The sequence below is a fragment of the Rhinopithecus roxellana genome, chromosome 14 (genome assembly GCF_007565055.1).
Source record: "Rhinopithecus roxellana isolate Shanxi Qingling chromosome 14, ASM756505v1, whole genome shotgun sequence".
Lineage (NCBI taxonomy): Eukaryota > Metazoa > Chordata > Mammalia > Primates > Cercopithecidae > Rhinopithecus > Rhinopithecus roxellana.
In genome coordinates this window covers 834,908-854,968 of record NC_044562.1, presented here as the reverse complement: position 1 = coordinate 854,968, position 20,061 = coordinate 834,908, and positions in this window count along the sequence as shown.

The window sequence follows — 20,061 nt, the reverse complement described above, 5'->3', positions numbered from 1 at the left end:
TGGACCAGAGTGCACCTTTCCTTAAGGCACAGTCCCTTATGGTTTCCCTTGGCTAGGGGAGGGAGTTCTCTGACCCCTTGCACTTCACAGGTGAGACGACGCCCCACCCTCCTTCTGCTCCCCCTCCGTGGGCTGCACCCACTGTCTAACCAGTCCCAGTGAGATGAGCCAGGTATCTCAGTTGGAAATGCAGAAATCACCCGCCTTCTGTGCTGATCTCACTGGGAGCTGCAGACTAGAGTTGTTCCTATTCGACCATCTTGCCAGTCATCCCACAATAAGAGGACTTATGATTAATATTAAAAGAAATTTTAAAAAGTCTTTTGGTAAAAGAAAGATTTCTCAAAATGACATTGTCTTTATTGCCTCTACAAATAAATATTTTAAGTTTAATTTTGGCCTGATTGACTTTAAAAATGATGCAATAAAAAATGAAGCGAATTTAAGTAAAAATCTTAGCTTTTTTCTATAAATTTAATTCATTTGACTAATTTTTATTGGATGCTGCCACATGTAATCCAACATGAGCAGAGAAGTTACATGTACCTATAGCAAAAATGAATAATTGCTAATGAAAACATGTTTTATTTAGTAACTTCGACAACCTTTTGAGCAAGTAATCTTAGGACAGAATACACAAATTACACTCCTGTAATTATTTTCTAAAATGTTAAAGCAGAAAAATATAGTTATGGCATTCTACCAAGTGAAAAATTTCTTCAACCTCATGTCTGCCCATATGTAATACAATGAGACTTGATAATCAAAATGATAATTCTGAGGAACTTCAAAACCCTAAAAGACTGTATGAATCAACTTGTTAAACTTCATTTTCATCATGTTGGTAAATTTCATTTTATTCTGTTCAGTTGAAAATTAGCCATCTACTTTCAAATAAATATAAATGCTTTAGGAAAATTATCTATTAATATGAGTGTATTAGTCCATTCTCATATGGCTATAAATAAATATCTTAGACTGGGTAATTTATAAATAAAAAGAGAGAGAGAGAGAGATTTAACTGGCTCATGGTTCTGCAGGCTGTACAGGAAACATAGCTGGGGAGGCCTCAGGAAAATTACAATACTGACAGAAGATGAAGGGGAGGCAGGTGTGTCTTACTTACATGACCAGAGCAAGAGGAAAAGGGAAAAGGGGGAGGTGCTACTTTTTTTTTTTTTTTTTTTTTTTTTTTTTTGAGATGGAGTCTCGCTCTGTCACCCAGGCTGGAGTGCAGCGGCATGATCTCGGCTCACTGCAACTTCTGCTTCCCGGGTTCAAGTGATTCTTCTGCCTCAACCTCCCAGGTAGCTTGGATTACAGGTGCCTGCCACCACACCCAGCTAATTTTTGTACTTTTAGTAGAGATGGGGTTTTACCATGTTGGCCAGGCTGGTCTTGTACACCTGACCTCAAGTGATCTGCCTGCCTTGGCCTCCTAAAGTGCTGTGATTACAGGTGTGAGCCACCGCACCCAGCCATGCTACACACTTTTAAACAGCCAGATCTCACAATGATTCACTCACTCACTATCACGGGAACAGCACCAAAGTGATGGTGATAACCCTTTCATGAGAACTCTGCCCCCATGATCCAATCACCTCCCATCAGGCTCCACCTTCCAACATTGGGGATTACATTTCAACCTGACATTTGGGTGGGGACACTGGCCCAAACCATATCAATGAGTAAGATAAAGAATTTGTTCATATTACACTGATTCTATCAAACTCTTACCACTTGCTTGTGGGTTGATAATAATCCATTCTTGCTTCCACTCAAATGGTCCATCATAAGTGATCAAATTACCTGTGAACAGTAAACTGGTACCTTACATCCAGGTATTATGTAAATGACGGGTAGGGGAAGGAGAGTGAGGCATTCAGTAAATTGGACAGAAATTGGAACTTTGAAGAAATGGACCAGATGACTAAATACTGTAGTTAGCGTGCATTTCACTGCGAACATTAGTTATAATTTGAGTTCATATGCTGTCCTAGGTCATTGCATTTCTGGTTAATGCTGAAAATCTGTGGTCTGGGGTTTATTTTGGTTTACAGATAGGTTTTTGCCAGTCCCTTAACTCTGAAGAAAGTAAACTTCTCCAAAAAGTTGAAAAATTGATTTACTCAGAACTTAAAGGTGCTAAAAATAGGTTTTAAGAGAATACTAATTCTAATGAAAATAAATAAAAGAAAATGGCAGACAAATGTTGATTTTATTTAGCAGCCCAAGATATTTTTGTATGGCTAATGTAGAAAAGACCATGACCTTATATCTGTAAGACAAAATCAAAAACCGTAGCAGGTATAAATTAAAGAAATAACTCAGTTTCAGCAGTACAACTTAATAGATACCTGTTCTATACAATTCTAAAGCTCCTAAGTTTGGGGAAACTGAGTCATGGGGGAGGTAATAGGAAATGCCATATGTGGAAATGACAGAATTAATGAAACAGGAACTCGGTGAAAGCTTAGCCTCACAGCCTGGTAGCAGAGGGGAGGCAGTCTCAACTTCGGAAGCTCGGGAATCTATATTGGTTTACAAGGGGAAGAAGTCAGAAGTGAACCCAATGTTACAACTGCCATGAGTTAAAGGACACTTCATGTCTGGAGGAAGGGTGACCATGTAAGTAATAAGAAGGACATCAACAGCTCATCTCTGCATCGATCCAGGCACTATCACCAACTTCTACTTCCCTAAAATATGTTTAATTTTAAAATATTGCCTTTAATATCATTTTGTAAAGAACAGCTATACTTCGTAACTTTATTTCCAAATAATGTATGCACTTTCTAGTGGGTTTGTAAGAAAATGGTGGCAGAGTTCTATTAAAATCAAGATAGTTCTTGCTGTTAACAAACGTCTCCTTTGGGAATGGACCTCTTGGTAAATGGTGATATGGTTTGGTGATATGTCCCCACCCAAATCTCATCTGGAATTGTAATTCCCAGATGTTGAGGGAGAAGCCCAGTGGAGGTGATTGGATCATGGGGGTGGTTTTCCCCATGCTGTTTCCCCATGATAGTGAATGAGTTCTAATGAGATTTAACGGTTGTATAAGGGTCTCTTCCCACTTCACTCTCTTTCTTTCCTGCCACCTTGTGAAGAAGTTTCTTGCTTCCCTTTGCCTTCTGTCATGATTGTAAATTTCCTGAGACCTCCCCTGACATGTAGTACTGTGAGTAAATTTGTTCATAAATTACCAATCTCAGGTATCTATATAGTGTGAAAGTGGACTAATATAGATAGATCTTGGGAAAAGTTGTTTTTATGTAATTTGCTGACATATTTTGACTTTAGAGTGTGTGATTGAGTTGAGATTAAAATTGCATTCTTTCCCTATGTCTATGCCTATTTATCTTATGTCTCACAATACTCTATAGTATTTTCTAGAAAAAGAAAGTCATACAATTTTCTAAGCTGAGACATACACATTTGAACACCAGTTTTCTTCTAATGTAACTGAGATTGATATATATTACATCGATATTCACTTCTCAAGATCATTTGGCTCTTTCTTCCTCCTGTCACTTTTTACTTCCATGGAGGCAGGTGTCCTTGAGACTTTTTAAGGTACGCTAGCAGGAGAAGAAATGTAGCAAACGGGATTATTTTGCAAGTTTTTTTAATCTGTGATAAAAAGGGTGATCAGTGGAGGATGGAAATTACCTTCCAATCTTTGAAGACTAGGTATTTTGTGGGAGCTGCTAACCGCAATCCTTCCTGTCTCCAGATAGATTCTGGGACATTAATTTTTTGAAAATGAAACAGACCATTAGTGTTTCATTATAATGTTTCACTTATTTATCTGTTTCCAGCTAATACCATTCAATGTCTAATATAAAACATTTCTTCCCTGAGCTTCTATTCTTTTGTTTTGCTCTCAGTGTAGTTTCTTTTCTGTATATTTGGCAGAATTCAATAAGAACTCAGGCAACTGCCCTGGAGAGGACTCAGTCTTGATATGTCTGCACAGATTCATTCTCAACATATATATGTGTGTATATATGTGAATGTAGATGATAGAATGATGAAATTATTATGGAGTAGAAAAATTCAGAACGAATTCAAGGAACAGAGAAATGAAGTTATCCTGCAGAAGTTGCAAAAAAAAAATACCGGTAATGAGCTGTTGTTAAGATCATAGAGTAGCTATTTGTTGGTGGTGATATTTTTATCTTCTGTTGTATTGAATTTCCATTTTACTGAAGCTCCATTTTCTCATAATCTTCTTTGACTTATTTTATCTATTCTACTTTGCTTCTGAGTAAATTCTGTGATTTTATAAGTTAAAAATATCCTTGCATTTTACATTATTATTGTAGATTTTTAAAAATTATATAATAATGAATGCTGCATTTAGTTTTTTTCCATTTGTATTGCTACCAAGTATAAGTGATATGGAATATTATTTATATTTATACTAAAATTTATGTTACTCCAGAGAAAGCATACTCTTGTGTTCTTGCATTGAGATAGCAAAACACTAAATATATATTTTCATGTTAAAGAACAAAAATAGATTATTGATAAGGATGTAGTATAGACAGATAAATACATATACATAAATACACATGTATTTAAGGATAGAGTGGTTCTGTATCTAGGGTAATATTTGCTTTGGTAATTTTATTGGAAATGCTTTTTTAAATGTCTTGTTTAGAACCAGCTTGCATTTCTTCTACCAGTGACCACATAGGGATATTATAGAGTGTTATATCAAATTTATATTCCACTCCTCAGCTCCTGAAGAGTTAAAAACTCTGACAAGCTAAAGTGGGCTGACCTGGGAAGGAAGTTGAAACCAAGTAAACTTAGATTTATTTATTAGCAATAGATTTTATATTCTCAGCCTTTGGTAGGTCTACATTTTGTAACATACTCAAATATAAAAATGGTAAAGGTAAGCAGAGTGCATGTAATATTTGTGTGGGTGTATAGTAAAATATTTTTAAAAATGTGTAAAACATTTAATGCCATTTTTGGCCCATGATAGGCACTTGAGAAGTGGTGGTAATAGTGATTTATTACGATTATTATTCATAGATGGTGATAGATCTTAATTAACATGCAATTAATAGTTAAAATAATTTCTAACAAGAAAATAGCAATAACTAATATATAAGTAGGATAAATATAATGGATATGAAAACATGGGATTGATTTGTTTAATATAGACTGCGACAGACATTTCATTCTCACTCTACTTGTGATATAGGTAAAACTCAAGAGAAAGTTATGACTATCCATACAGCAAATCATCAGTAATACTGAGGTGAAAATACAAGAAAATGCAAAGGGTTAACTTTTTGACTTTAAAAATCTATTGCAGTAGCTTAAATAATCTAAATACTTTAGCTAGTAAAATAACCGTAATGAATTTTTCCTTCACTTATTTCAGGGTATTTTCATTGGAAAGAATATCACATGCCTAATCTAAATAATGGCCATGTCTACATTGAGCCAACTACCTTTAGAATAGGAGAAAGACAGCCATCTTCCAGGTCTTCGTTCTGCATGAATAATGCAAGGTGTCTGGATACTTGAATGAGATAAATACAGTATTTGGATGATGGAAAACATTGTTCTCTTTACCTAGATGTATTTGGACATTTTACAGTTTACCCAGATTATCTATGATATAATGTAACATATCAAAAATATACATTGTTGTTGGTGTGATGCAGAATTTGCTTGCCTGGTATGGCAGTCACTAGAGTATTTGAGATACATGGGTCTCCAAACCTCCAACTATGTCAGCAGAATGGACTTCTAATTTTACTCTGACAGCCTAACTCACTGTCAACTCATGGCTAAAAGAGTCACAAGGATTTGTAGAGAAGGATAGCATTGATGGGATGCCATAGAAATTCATGATGCACCTGTTTTCAAAAATAGAGCTTCCTGTCTTTGCAACTTTCAATATAGCACCTTCCACTGATACTAAATTTGTTGATTATTAAAAAAAGCAAGAACTATACAAACAGACAGGGAAATGAGGTGCCTGTAACACCCCCTGTTGAAAGCTGCATTACTTATTCCGCTTGAATGAATTTATATTGGATAAATCTACTACGAAGTGAAAACCCTATTTCCAGCTGAGACTTAAAGATGTTTTACTAAAACATGCTTAAGCAAATGCATTTTGATGCCTCACAAGGAGGATACACACAGAGCTATCTTTGAGGAAGTTCAATAAAGTGTGTATCGGCAGCTGAAGAAAGATGTTCTCTATCTGATTTGCACTCATAGATTTGCATCAACTTAATTTAAAATTCCTTGTATGCACAGGAGAAATGGTTAAATATGACTTTTGGATGATACCTAACAAGGGAAAGTAACTTTTCCATTTCTGTTCAGTAGTTAGTCATGCTGCTGAAACCCCAAATGCTCACCCAGAAGCATTCCTTTGCAATGAAAGTCTAAGACAGTGGGATTGCACCTTCACCTGGCATCACTCCACCTTACAGGATCCTGAAAGCTTTCAAATCCACCTCAAGCCCAGGCAGTGTCAAAGAAGGAGAGGAATTGAAGAAGCAAAAATAAATATTAAAGTACATAAGAATTAAATATTACCTTTTTAAATAGCAATTATGCAGTTGAAAACAAGATCATCACACCTGTACAAAAAAAGGCATGTGAGCCCCAAACATCTGCTTGGATCCACCTGCCAGGCACCTGTTTTGCTGTTTCAATGCCATTTGATTGCTGGAGATGTAGAGGCTCTTGTGAGGTAATGAGTGATTTTACATTATGCATGATTGAAAACAGGTGTTCTAATGCTGCACAATTCTATGCATGAATAATTCAGTTTGTTTAGAGCAAGATCTTTAAAAGAAGTACTGCATGGGCTTTATTATTTCTATAAACATGAAGGTTATCTTTTTTAATGTATGACGATTGTTCCTTTGCAGCCAGCTTGTTTATGGCAATTTTTGTATAATTTTATGGATGAGGAATAATATCCTGAAAGGTAAAATTGATCACACTTAAAATATGTAAGAAGTAAAATTGTAAGGTCTGTTAGCAAGAGGAAAACAGTATTAAAATTCAATGTTCTAAGTAAAATGCCTGATTATTTCCTTCCTGCTTTGCCTGCTTTCTGATGGTAACAAAACATTCATCTGAGGGCTATAATTAGGGAGGGGTGAACTATTTGGGAAAATAGAGAAATTGTTTTGTATCTCACCCCTAACACTAAGCAGAGCTTAGACTTCCTTAAAGATAGAACTGGTCTTAGTCAGCAACCTTTCTCTCCTTAGATATCATGAGTTCACACCCTCTTGTAATCCACCATCAGGACATCACTGATAGAGACAATCCCTTTAGCTCTGATTCCCACTTAACGTTTTGTCTACCCTGGCTTCATAGGGTCAGAAGTGTTATTATCAGAATGTTGTGTCTCAGATAGCATGTAATGTCCATAAATTCTCAAAGTTAATAATTAGAACCTCACTTAAGACAAAAGGATTTCTCTTAGAGACCGAAGACACTAGTGTCTTGAACCGCATATGATTAAATATTGAAAATTTCTAAGGTGTGAGAGATAGAAAACTTGTGTACTTCAATTAATACTGTTTAAATAATGGAAGACAAAGGAGAGCTATAGTCGTGTTGCTGTTACTAATTTATATTTGTTGAGTGTTTCATACCATATAAACCATAGTATGAGAGAGTTATTGACACATAATAATCCCTTCCTAAAATATACCAACTCAGCAAGTAGTCAGCTCTGAGCTTTGAGGTTTGGCTACCTTCCCTCCCTTTAAGAGTTGTGGGTTCCTTCACAGGGGATCTATTATTGAAAAGCTTTCCAGTTAGAAGTAAATTGTAAGACAGGTCCTTCATGTGGGGAGCAACACTGGGAAAGTCACAAAGAAAAATAGAAGATTTGGTAAGAAGGAGAGCGCTTTTATTGCTATTGACACAGCGAATTGACCTTACTCCCTCCCACGGGGATAAGGTTGGAGAGAAGGCCTTTACAAGTCTTCGCCAAATCCAAGAATTGGCCTCATTAACTCAGAGAATTAATGCCAGGAAGGGATTCAGGAATCTGGACTAAGGGACATAAGTAACCAGAAGACAGACATGTTGGTCTGGCAATCCTGACCTAGCATAAAATATTCACTTTTTCTCAAAGTTAAGATAGCAAAGCTTTCTTTCTGAATTTGCTAAATACTCAGATGAAACATTTTTAAAATGTCCATACATCTCAATGCTGATGGATACCTAAAGTATTAAGTTTAATCATACAAAATTGAAAATCATCCTACACATTTTTGTTAGTCAATGCTGGTTAAATATTAGACATTTCATATGGTTCAGTCTCTCTCTGCTAAGAGTTCCTTAATTTGAGGAATCATTTTCTTGAACACTATAAACCATACCCTTTCATTGCATGAAATGCATAACTAGTAAGAAAACCTAAGCTCTCTGATAGGATTAATGCAGGGACAAAGTGAAGCACGTGTTCAGCAACTACTTATAAAGAGAAGGCCTAGCAACAATGCTAGAGTTTGGAAAATACTTCACCTCATATCAGGAGGTGGAATTAATTACTACCCCATGAATCTAACTTGTTCTTAATGAATTGTGTCACCAATAGATTGAAGCAGAGCTTTGCAACTTCTGAGTGGGTCTCTCATAAGGATAGCTGTTAGGACCCTTTCTCTAAGAACTCAGCCATCATGATGTAAGAATCTACATGGGGAGATTGTGTATAAGGTAGGCACCCTGGTCAACAGCCTCATCTGTGCTCTCAGCTAATTGCCAACATCAACTTACAGTCCTATGAGGGAGCCAACTCAGAAGTCCCTCCCAGTCTTTAAATGATACCAGTCCTACCCACCTCCTGAGTGCCAGTGCTTGGTTGGTTAAATATGGCTGCAAATACTTTGACACTCTTTCCATTGAGAGATGAGGTCTATTTTCCCTCTTGGTGAATTTTGGATGGGCTTTGACTTTTTGGACCATTAGTATACGGCAGAAATGGTGCTGTGCTAGATGTAGGTATACTTTCAAAGGACTGTCAGTTTCTGTTCCTTTTGTTTATAAATAGTTGTTCTTAAAGGTAAGCTTCCATGTAAGAAGGGAGAACATCTTAAATTCACTGTGCTATAAGGAGCCCAAGCCACTCTAAGATGCTCTAAATCAGGGGTGTCCAATCTTTTGGCTTTTCTGGACCACAATGGAAGAAGAATTGTCTTGGGCCACAAGTAAAATACACTAGCAGTAACGATAGCTTGCAGGCTAAAATAAAAATCACACAAAAATGCATGTTTTAAAAAAGTTTATGAATTTGTGTTGGGTCACATTCAAAGCCATCTTAGGACCCATGTGTCCCATGGGCCATAGGTTAGACAAGCTTGCTCTAGATAATGAGATACAATGTGGAGAGTGTGTAAAGGAAATGTGAAAGGGAGGGACATAAAATTTGGGGGAGCCCAGGGGCAGAATGATATGGTTAGGCTTTGTGTCCCCACCCAAACCTCATCTTGAACTGTAATCCCTATAATCCCCATAATCTCCTCATGTCAAAGGAGAGACCAGGTAGAGGTAATTTATTCATGGGCATAGTTCCCCATGCTGTTCTCATGATAGTGAGTGAGTTCTCACGAGATCTGTTGACCTTACATAGGGATCTTCCCCCTTTGCTTAGCACTCCTCCTTTCTGCTGCCTTGTGAAGAAGGTACCTTGCCTTCTCTTCACTTTCAGTCATGATTGTAAGTTTCCTGAGGGCTCCCTTAGCTATGCTGAACTGTGAGTCAATTAAAGTTCTTTCCTTTATAAATTACCCCATCTCAGGTAGTTCTTTTTAGAAATTATTTATGCAAATGGACTAATACTGTAAAGAAGCCATCTTGGAAGTGGACTCTTCAGTCCCTGCAGCTCCAGTCGATGCCATGTGGATCAGAGATTATCCATTCAATCAAGTCCGTTTGAGTTCCTGACTCATCAATTTATGAGTAAAATAAAATGGTTGTCTGAGATCAGCAAGTTTTATGGACATTTGTCATGAAGCAATAGATAGAAGAAACAGAATAAAACTTTAAGATATAATCAAGATTCAGTTACTAAATATGTTTGCGGATTTGAAATAAATAGTTAACATTTCAGTCTTAATTTTATCATCTCAAAAATGGAGCAGTGATCTCATCCATCTCTAAGAGTTGTTGTGAAAATGAAAACATATTGGTATGGTTTGGTTCTGTGTCCCCACCCAAATCTCATCTTAAATTGTACTCTCATAATTCCCATGTGGTGTGGGAGGAACCCGGTGGGGGATAATTGAATCATGGGAGCAATTTATCCCATAGTGTTCTAGTGGTGGTGAATAAGTCCCATGAGATCTCATAGTTTGTTAAGGGGAAACCCATTTCACTTGTCTTTCATTCTCTCCTTTGCTTCCTGTCATCCATGTAAGACTTGACTTGCTCCCCCTTACCTTCTGCCATGATTGTGAGGCTTCCCGAGCTATGTGGAATTATAAGTCCAATTAAAATTCTTTATTTTGTTAACTGTTAACTTCCCAGTCTTGGGTATATCTTTTTTTTTTTTTTTTTTTTTCAGACAGAGTCTTACTCTGTTGCCCAGGCTGGAGTGCAGTGGTGCAATCTCAGCTCACTGCAAGCTCCGCCTCCTGAGTTCATGCCATTCTCCTGCCTCAGCCTCCCGAATAGCTGGGACTACAGGGGCCCACCACCACGCCCAGCTAATTTTTTGTAATTTTAGTAGAGAGGGTTTTCACTGTATTAGCCAGGATGGTCTCGATCTCCTGCCCTCATGATCCTCTCACCTCAGCTTCCCAACGTGCTGGGATTACAGGCATGAGCCACTGCACCCAGCCTACTTAATCCCTTTTGCCTTTATTTTTCTTTATCTATAAAATGGCGAAATTAAAAGTACCAACTCACTGAGCTCTTGAGGATGAACCAGATTAATATCTGCAAAGTGCTTAGAATTAGAATACAACCTGGCACACAGCAAGTACCATGTCAGTGTTTGCAAAATAAATATTCTAGTTATAAGTTTTAATATAAATATTAGTTTGCTTTGAAGATGACAAAATTTGAGTCTAAACAAGCTAAATGTCTTACAGACTCTTCAGAGCTAGGTCACAATAGGACAACATTTAGAAGAGAAAAGAAAAATACAAAAATTATTCAAATCATCATATGGATATAATAAAAATGAAGTTTTACATGAGGAGTAAGGATTACACGTAAGTTTTTAAGGTCATTAAAATTGCCATCCTACTTTGGAATTTATTAGTATATAAAAAGGTAAGATTAGGAAAATTTAGAGTTGCACAAAGTTATGGTTATTTGAAATAATGATTCAAATTAGGTTGGATCCTTGATACTGTCACAAATGGTACTGTTTCTGGAATTTCAAACCAAATCAAACTACCTGAAATTATTTCCATGTTTAGAAAACTTAAATGAAGTAAACAAAATGGAAACCTGCAAATAAATATGTTATTGAATTGAATTATATTAACAGAGGTTTTATAGTACTGTGTGAGGCACTGCAAAGAGTTAAGAAGAAGTTAAGAAAAATGCTGGCTTCTGAAATCGCAGGGTTCAGTTAAGGAATGAAGATCTGAATAATTTAATCACCCAAGGATAGGAGAGGCTGACCAGTCCAAGTGAGAAGTGGAATAATTGTCTGGAGAAAACAAAATGAAAGAAAAGAATGTCCAGTAGTCATATACAGACAGAAAGGGTGACAAATAACAAGTGCATTTGTTTGCAGATTAATTTAAAAAACAAATGTGAGTACAGAGGTATAAAACTACTATTGTCCACCTATGGGAAATACCTGCTCATCTGGTAAGACTTAGTCCTGACCTCCAGGTCAGTCTTACTAACTGCTTCCGACCTAATAGCTTCACCTACTCTCCTCCCATTAGTTGCTTTCCTTAAAATCCATCTCAGAGTATACTTTTTTGATTTGCTCATACATTGCAGACAGGAAAACTAACAAAACAATAACACTTAGATGTGAACTAGGCATGAATGCCAAGTCATAAATTTAGGTACAAAGGAATTTAATTTTATATTCATCTAACTGAATTTATTTTATCTTTTGAGCTTCTTTTTGCTATGTATTGAAAATTAAATTGCTGCTGAATGGTCTCTCATCCCTAAACTCAGTCCTTGAGAAAGGAGGGCCTAGTGTTAAAACTGTATGGGCAAGAGATGGGTGGAGGTCGGGCAGGGCAAAAGAAATCTCGCCCAGGTTAACAGCATTCATCCACACTGACACCTGTTGAGACTTAGATCGTACCACCTGATCTCTGCTTCCGAATATATGTACATTGCCACTATTTTTTCCTTATTGCAAACTCATGGTCTCTCCAGGTCAGCTCATTCATAGGAAATATTGTTCTTTCCTGAGGCAGCAAGACAAGTTTACCTGCTTCCACCCTAACATGCTTGGAAATGTGCTGCAACTAGTGTTTTTATCTAGATGATCCATGATACGATTTGTATGCTGCTACCCTTTCCAATGCTGGATAACGAGGAACTCCAGATATTTCTCTGAACTTTCTCTGGATTTGGGGGTACATTTCCTTTTTCTCTTAGACACCCCACCCTATCCAAGGTTTCTGTCATCCTTGCTTTTCTCCCTGCCCTTCCCATCAACCTGTGGAATGATTTTGTATTATCTGTGGAGACCTTCTCTTATTTATGAGGAATTAATCTAAGCCTTTTCTTTTATGTGACAAGTAATTTAGTGCCCACAAACACAATAATCTGAGACTTTCTTGCAATTCCGAAGCCCTTTTAAAGCTCAAGATATTTTCTGCTTCTGATTTATCAACTTTTCTTGAGACAACTGATGCATCATGGCCCAGAAGATAAAAGAAATGTCACTGGATAACAGGGAAAATTTATATCAGTTAATATTAAATGCTTATCCAGCTTTTTATAAATCAGCAAATCATATTTCTGTACCTGGTTATAGCCAACTTCAAAAATTTATCCAGGTGCTTCCTGATATGTTTAAGTCTCTGAAGACAAATCTTCTTTCAGGCCTCTGTGCATTCACTCACATGGCTTCTTCTGCCTCAATCTGCCACTTTCTTCCTCTTTCCTAGGTAATTCCACATTGTAGTAAATCATCTTGGGAAAGAGGGTGGTTTCTGGGTTTAGACCTTGCTGGTTCAGCTCTACCATTTACTCCATGGGAGGTATCGGGCAAATTATTTAAACTCACTGTGGCCTCACTTTCATCATCTGCAAAATGGGAATAATCAGAGTTCATTCCTCAAGGGTTTATCATGAGGATTAAATAAAATAATATGCATAAAGTATTTAAATGGTGTCTGGTGAGTAGAAAGCACTCAATAAGCATTATCTATTTTCACTCACCTTGAAAGGCTCACTCAATTCTGCTGTTTCCAGATACTATAGCCTTTCTTTTCTTTGTTTTGTTTTTTGTTTGTTTGTTTTTTGTTTTTGTTTTCGAGATGGAGTCTCACTCTGTCGCCCAGGCTGGAGTGCAGTGGCACAACCTTGGCTCACTGCAACCTCTTCCTCTCAAGTTCAAGTGATTCTGCTACCTCAGCCTCCCGGGTAGCTGGGATTCCAGGTGTGTACCACCGTGCCAAGCTAAAGTTTTTTGTATTTTTAGTAGAGACGGGGTTTCACCATGTTGGTCAGGCTGACCTCAAACTCCTGACCTCAGGTAATCTGCCTGCCTTGGCCTCCCAAAGTGCTGGTATTACAGGTGTGAGCCACTGCCTGACCCAGATAGCCTTTCTAAATAACATTGGCTTTGGGCTCAGGATCTGTATTCTCAGGTCCCACAGCTTCTCATGCTCACCCCAATCCTCTACCCCCATTCTGCTTCCCCAGGTGCTCACCAGAGTCAGAGGCCAAAAGTACCTGTGAGGGTGGAGAAAGAAGGAGGCAAAGACACCAACTGGAATGGCTTAGAGTGCATTTTCTCCAGGGAGAGCAGGCTTTTACACTTGGGGAGTAATGTCTTGCTAATATACTTCCCCCAGCTTTTAATGTTTTCTTTTCCAACCCTGTGTAATATTATAAACCCCTCTTCTGCACCCAAGAGGTGTGGTGGGGGAGAAAATATGGAAGGAAGAAGAAAATATTTGTACCAAAATATTGGTAAAACTAGTATTCCTAGCCCTACTTTTTCAAATAAAGAAAAGAAGGTTAATGGAGATAGAGTGACATATGCAAGGTCACTGGTTACATGGTGTAGAGTTAAATCATGACTCAGATCAACTCCTAAGACTTCTATCATCTTGGTGTTTCGTAAAGGTAATTCTATTTCTTATGGGAGCGAGCCATTTCTGAGGAATACATTATAAGTGATATTTGGACACCAAATACAGCAAAGATATTGGCTCTAGAAAGTCAACTCTGGTTTCTCATTGCTCTATAGGACCTGCCTGGCTTGTTTGGGTTGTAATCTCAGTTTCTTAAAGCCTTACTATTAAACTTATTGACTTGACTCTTGTTCCAATGTCTCAAGTTTCTTGCCACAGATCACAGATACAGTGTCTTTTTTTTTTTTTTTTTTAAGTAAATCCTCATTTTCTTTGGACAGAGTTCCAGGGCCTGGATATCATCTAGTCTTTGGGTAACATCTTCCAGATTTGTTTTAAGCTGATTACATGTTGCTGAACAATCAGATTTTCTGCCCTAAGCAGCACAAAACCAAGTGATGACAGTCCTGGCTCCCGGCCACCAGCAATGTGATGAGGCAGCATCGGTCTTTGATAGCCATGATTTGATCTTGAGTGTTCTCAAATAGCTACACACCCTGAAAAAATGGGAAGGGAGTCTCACGGTGTGACTAACAGAGATGAGGAAGCTTCTCTGTGTCAAGGACTGTTCCACCATCGCATCTTCCCTATTTTTCATACTCAGTCTCCTTTTTCGCATTCTTCATGCACAAAATCTTACATTTTTATACACATTCATATTTCTAATTGAGGCACATTAAGTGTTTTAAAGAGACTATTTTAAGAAGTAGAATGGCAGCAAAGGGCATATTCTGTTTGGAAGTGTAGGCGGAACTTGGCATATTTGTTTAAGAATCAATCCTAATGTGAAAAATCTTGAGCTGGACTTTCATTTCTCTGTTTAAATGTCTCATTCAAGTTTTTTTTGTCAGTTATGTTGCTAGCCTCTCATCTCCTGAGCTGCAGTTACCGATACCCTGGGTCCCAGATGCTAATGCATGATGGTGATTCCTGTAATTTGATTTTGTCTTTTGACCTACCACAACACAGGATATCTGTAGAGGAAGAAATATGTGCCTAGGACACACGGTCTGATTTATTTAGCATCTCTGTACCTGAATGCTGCAAGCAGAATTCCGGGAATGTCACGATGGCTTTGACCTTTATAGACCAGAGCACTACAAACTTGAAGAAAACACAGGGGATGAGAAAATGACAATCAAGCAAAGAGTTCACTTGGCTTTTCTAAATGCTCACCAGGAGTAGAGTTCCGGGATGGAAAATGCAAACGATACCAAATACAAAACAAAGTCCCTGACTTTCATAATTTCGATCAACTTGAGGAAAGCGGCATAATGAATATTAACTGGCAATACTGAGTGGGACATTCAAAGTATCCACTTAGCTCTAGAAGAAACCCGTTCTTTAGAAGAGTAGAAAAGAAGATGAGCATGATTGTGATTTGAAGTGATCAGGGGATGGTTAAAATTTTTGGAACCTAAACAGGTCTATGAAGGGAGAGTAGAAACCATATTTCAGAAGCAGGAAGATGAGCATTCCAGGTGGGAGAGAGATGTAAGGAAGATTTCCAACTAGGGAAGATTAAGGCATGAGTGTGGGGAAATTAAGATTAAGTTTGGCTAAAGGGCTCACATGGTTGTAAAGCAGGATGGCTGGGCTGATTACCTAGAAGAAATTCAAGAAACATGTGCGAATCACATGAGAAAAAATTAAAATGATAGGTTGATACCAAATTATGATACATGGCTCCTTTTTTCTGTTTTTTATCTAGTTGGTGAAAGGATATAGGTAATAATGTGATTAAAGTCAAAGGTAGACTCTTAATTGAGGCCTCTTAATAATGTAGGTTAAACCTGGATCTTCAGCAAGCATCTGTAGAAAATGTGTTAAAATCACAATGGGAACTGAGTGAGACCAGGTGAATGGGTGAGATTAGAGGCATCTGCTTTGTTGGAAAAGAACCCAAGGTGTTTAACATCTAGAACATCTGCCTTTAAACGAACCCTGAAACCCAGCGCTCTGGGAGTGGCAACTTTTTCCAGTTTAGCTAATGAGTATGCCAGTGTTTTGACTGCAAGAGTCAGTGGGGGCACCCTGCATTCTTCTGGCCTGCTTATTTGATATGTTCTCCATCAGATTACAAACTCTCCAGGGTAGGAACTGGCCTCTTTAATATTCGTTGCTTACTTAGTATCAATTGCCTGAACTCATTGATGAAAACATCTGAAGTGGTTTTTTAATTCAAAATTTCATCAACTTAATAAAAGGATGAACTGAAATGAATTGAATGTATACAATGAATATAGATAGATTACATATAACATAAATGTAGCTATAAACAACTATAATTGGATGATTGACAGTTGTCACTAATTCCTCTTCAGTGTGATTAAGAGAACGGTACCTAGTTTGGGTAGATCTGAATTCCTGCGCTTAGTGAGTTTTTCAGGGATTGCTGATTCTCAGTTTTTGGTTCAGGAAGTGGTTACTCCCCAACGTTCACAAATTTTCCAGAGATTTGTAATTGCACAACGTTTATTTTCACAACCATCCTGAAATTCCAGGGCATTTTGTTCTCTCCAATGCTCTGCAATGAGATTTTTATTAATCCCTTATTGCCCGGGAAATGACAACTTTGTTCCTTTAGAACTACAGCCTCCACCTGGAATCTGTGTAATTATATCATTCCTGTTTTTGCTGTAGTACTGGGAAGGATTAGTTATATCTTGATCCTTTTCGTGACAAACAATTTCCTGATTGGAGTTTTAAAAATGAAATTTAACCTACTTTGGCAATTGTCTAAGTGTGCTATAAAAAGCATGTGAAAAACTGAATGAGTGAAACAAAAAAAAACCCTGCAAATATATTTTTATATTTAAGATGTGTCCATTATTTTGAAAAAATGATATATTTTATTATAATAAATTCAGAAAACAAACAAGAATAAGAAAATAAAAGCATACCTAAAATCAGCATCCAGAAGTGGCCATTATTGGATAAAAGAGAACATTTTTTTCCACAGAAATATAAGAATGGGTAGGTTAAATTACAAACAAAATTTAAAAGAAGGAAGAATATTACAAACATGAAAGTTTATATGTATATATCCACAAAACAAAGGTTCAAATATAATTTTACTCATGTTTAAAAAAGAAAATAACTTGAAATAATGTTAAAGAAATTACTCTCATCCAGATACATTTAAAATAACTTCTAGGCATAGTTACTAAAACAATTTCTCTCAATTCAAGAAAAAAGATTATTACAAAAGTTAAAAGACTAAGGTCAATATGTTTTAGTTTTACTATTAACTGAAGAAAATGAAGAGACATTTTTTCCATCTATGTTTTCTGACTCAATATTTTAAAATAATAAAGAATACATGATGTCAAGATTTTTAACAATTTCATAATAAAATTATCATAGTTATTTAAAACTAAGTTTATATTTAAACTTATTAAGTACTTACTCCTTGTTCTTTTACCATGGTCTCTGTACTCCAGAGTTATTTATTTGGAGTTACCTCTTGGTTTGCTAGAACCAAAAGGAGTTCACAGATGCTGTATTTCCTGAGCATTTTCATGTTTAAAAATGTCTGTTCTTTCATGTTATATTTAAACAGTATTGGGTCTGCATTTAATATTCTCAGATCTTTTACACATTGTTCCATTGTCTTCTGACATTGAATTAATGAGAAGGCAAACTCCATGAGGGAAGTGCTTTGTCTGTTTTTTTCTTTGTTATTTGTTGCAGCCGACATGAAGACTTGGACATAAGGGGTGCCCTTAAAACATTTGTGGAATGATCAAATGAATATTGTATAAACAATCCTAATACTAGCCTGGATTTACTCCTGTTCAGGTGATGAAAAAAATTCTTTCACAATTCTCAGGATTCAATAGTTTAACCAGCATATGAACTGGCATTGATTTTTCTTACACACTTATTTGCAGCATAAATGGGTCTTGCTGTATGCAGATTTATTTTTTTAAATATTCAATTTTTTTGTTAAAAATATCTGAGTTAGACCAGTTAGATGAGTAAAAAATGCTTATAGTAATGGTATCTACTGTAAGTTTTTTATAAAACAAGTTACACATTATACAGACATAGTAAGCATCATGTAAATGTTGATGTTATTGTCATCATTGTTATTTAATCTGACTTGCCCTCTTGATATGGTTTTATCTCAGATTTCGTATTCATTTTACTATGTAAATATTATTTACAAAAGATCCATGAGGAGACTATAATTACTTTTTCTATCTTGAACAACTTGTGCTTTACTCTGGAGTTATTATCTTGCTATTTCTTTGCTTAGTTATACTTGTACTAATTACTAATTCTCTAAAACTTTACCTAATGGAAGCTTCATCTCAATATTTCCAAATACATCAGTGGTCCACCAATTGTATAATCCTGGGGACCTGTCTCTCCGAGCCCACTCACCTGGTCTAATTTGGACTGGATGTTTTCTATACCTGTTACACAGCTGTCAGGTCAATGTCCCCCTTCACCATCTGCCTTTGTTTTCAATGTGCTTCTATGTTTTTTTTTCTTAGATTATATGTCTATGTTTTTCTTGGATCATTCTTATTTGTCCACCTTCTAGTAACTTCCTGAGAAGGGTAAACAGTAGTATAATAATTTGAGAGTTTATAAGTCTGGGAAATATATTAAATTTATTTTCCTATTGTTCTAATACATTTTCCTTTTTGTTATATGTCTAATTTCTAAAATTTCGAGGTTATGTTTGTCTGCTTGTTGTTTTAATATTTATTTTTAAAAAGCATACTGTTCTTGTTTCATGGATGTAATACCTAATGTGACTGTTCAAATGGCCTTTTATTCACCTTATGATTCCTTTTTTCTGTTTGTCCTTAATGTTTTATGCTTATAAATGCTTTAGTTGTAGTTGTTTATAGTTACATATAATCTATGGGAGTGGTAAGCTACCTATATCCATTTAATGCACTTAAATTGTCTCAGTTCATCTTTTCATTGAATTGATAAAACTGAGAACATGAGGTGTATCCCTATGTATAAACACAGTTAGAAGCTTCTATCAAGTGATTGATCACTTTTTTCAATATGTTCAGATCTTTACTTTGATAATACCAAATATTGTTATATTGTCTATATGTTCCTGATTTTGTCATCATTAATTTCTTTAAAATCTTTATCACTTTTATTTGCAATCACTAAGATTTAGCCGAACCTTTCTCACTGCCTCAAACTGTGTATGCTGCTATGATAGGATACCACAGACCAGGTAATTTACAATGAACAGGAATTTGTTGGCTCACAGTTCTGGAGGCTACACAGTCCTAGATCTAGAGGCTGGCATCTTGTAAGGGCCATCTTGGTGCCTCATAAACATGGTGGAGGGCATAATGTGGCAGGAGGGTAAAGAGAGGACTAGAGAAAGTTTAAGCCCACTCTCTATATTATCATCTATATTAATGGATATAAGAGCAATATTCCATTATTGAATGTGCTGCCCTTATGACCCAGGAACCTCCCATAAGGCCCCACCTTCCACCACCATCCCAACTGCAATTAAATTCCAACAAGTTTTGGAGGGGACAGACATTGAAACCATAGCACTCACTGTTGGCAATATGGTTCTTATATATATTGTTTTTTCATGTGTATTTGTAATGACGTTCTTTTAGCTAGACAATCTCCATTTTCAACCAGATCTTTGTTTTAAATCACTTATCTTTGAGCCTTAATGTTATTGCAATTTAAATTCCTGCATAGTGTGAATTACTCTTAGAAAATATTTTGATCCCTGGGTTACATTTATTTCTGACTGTGG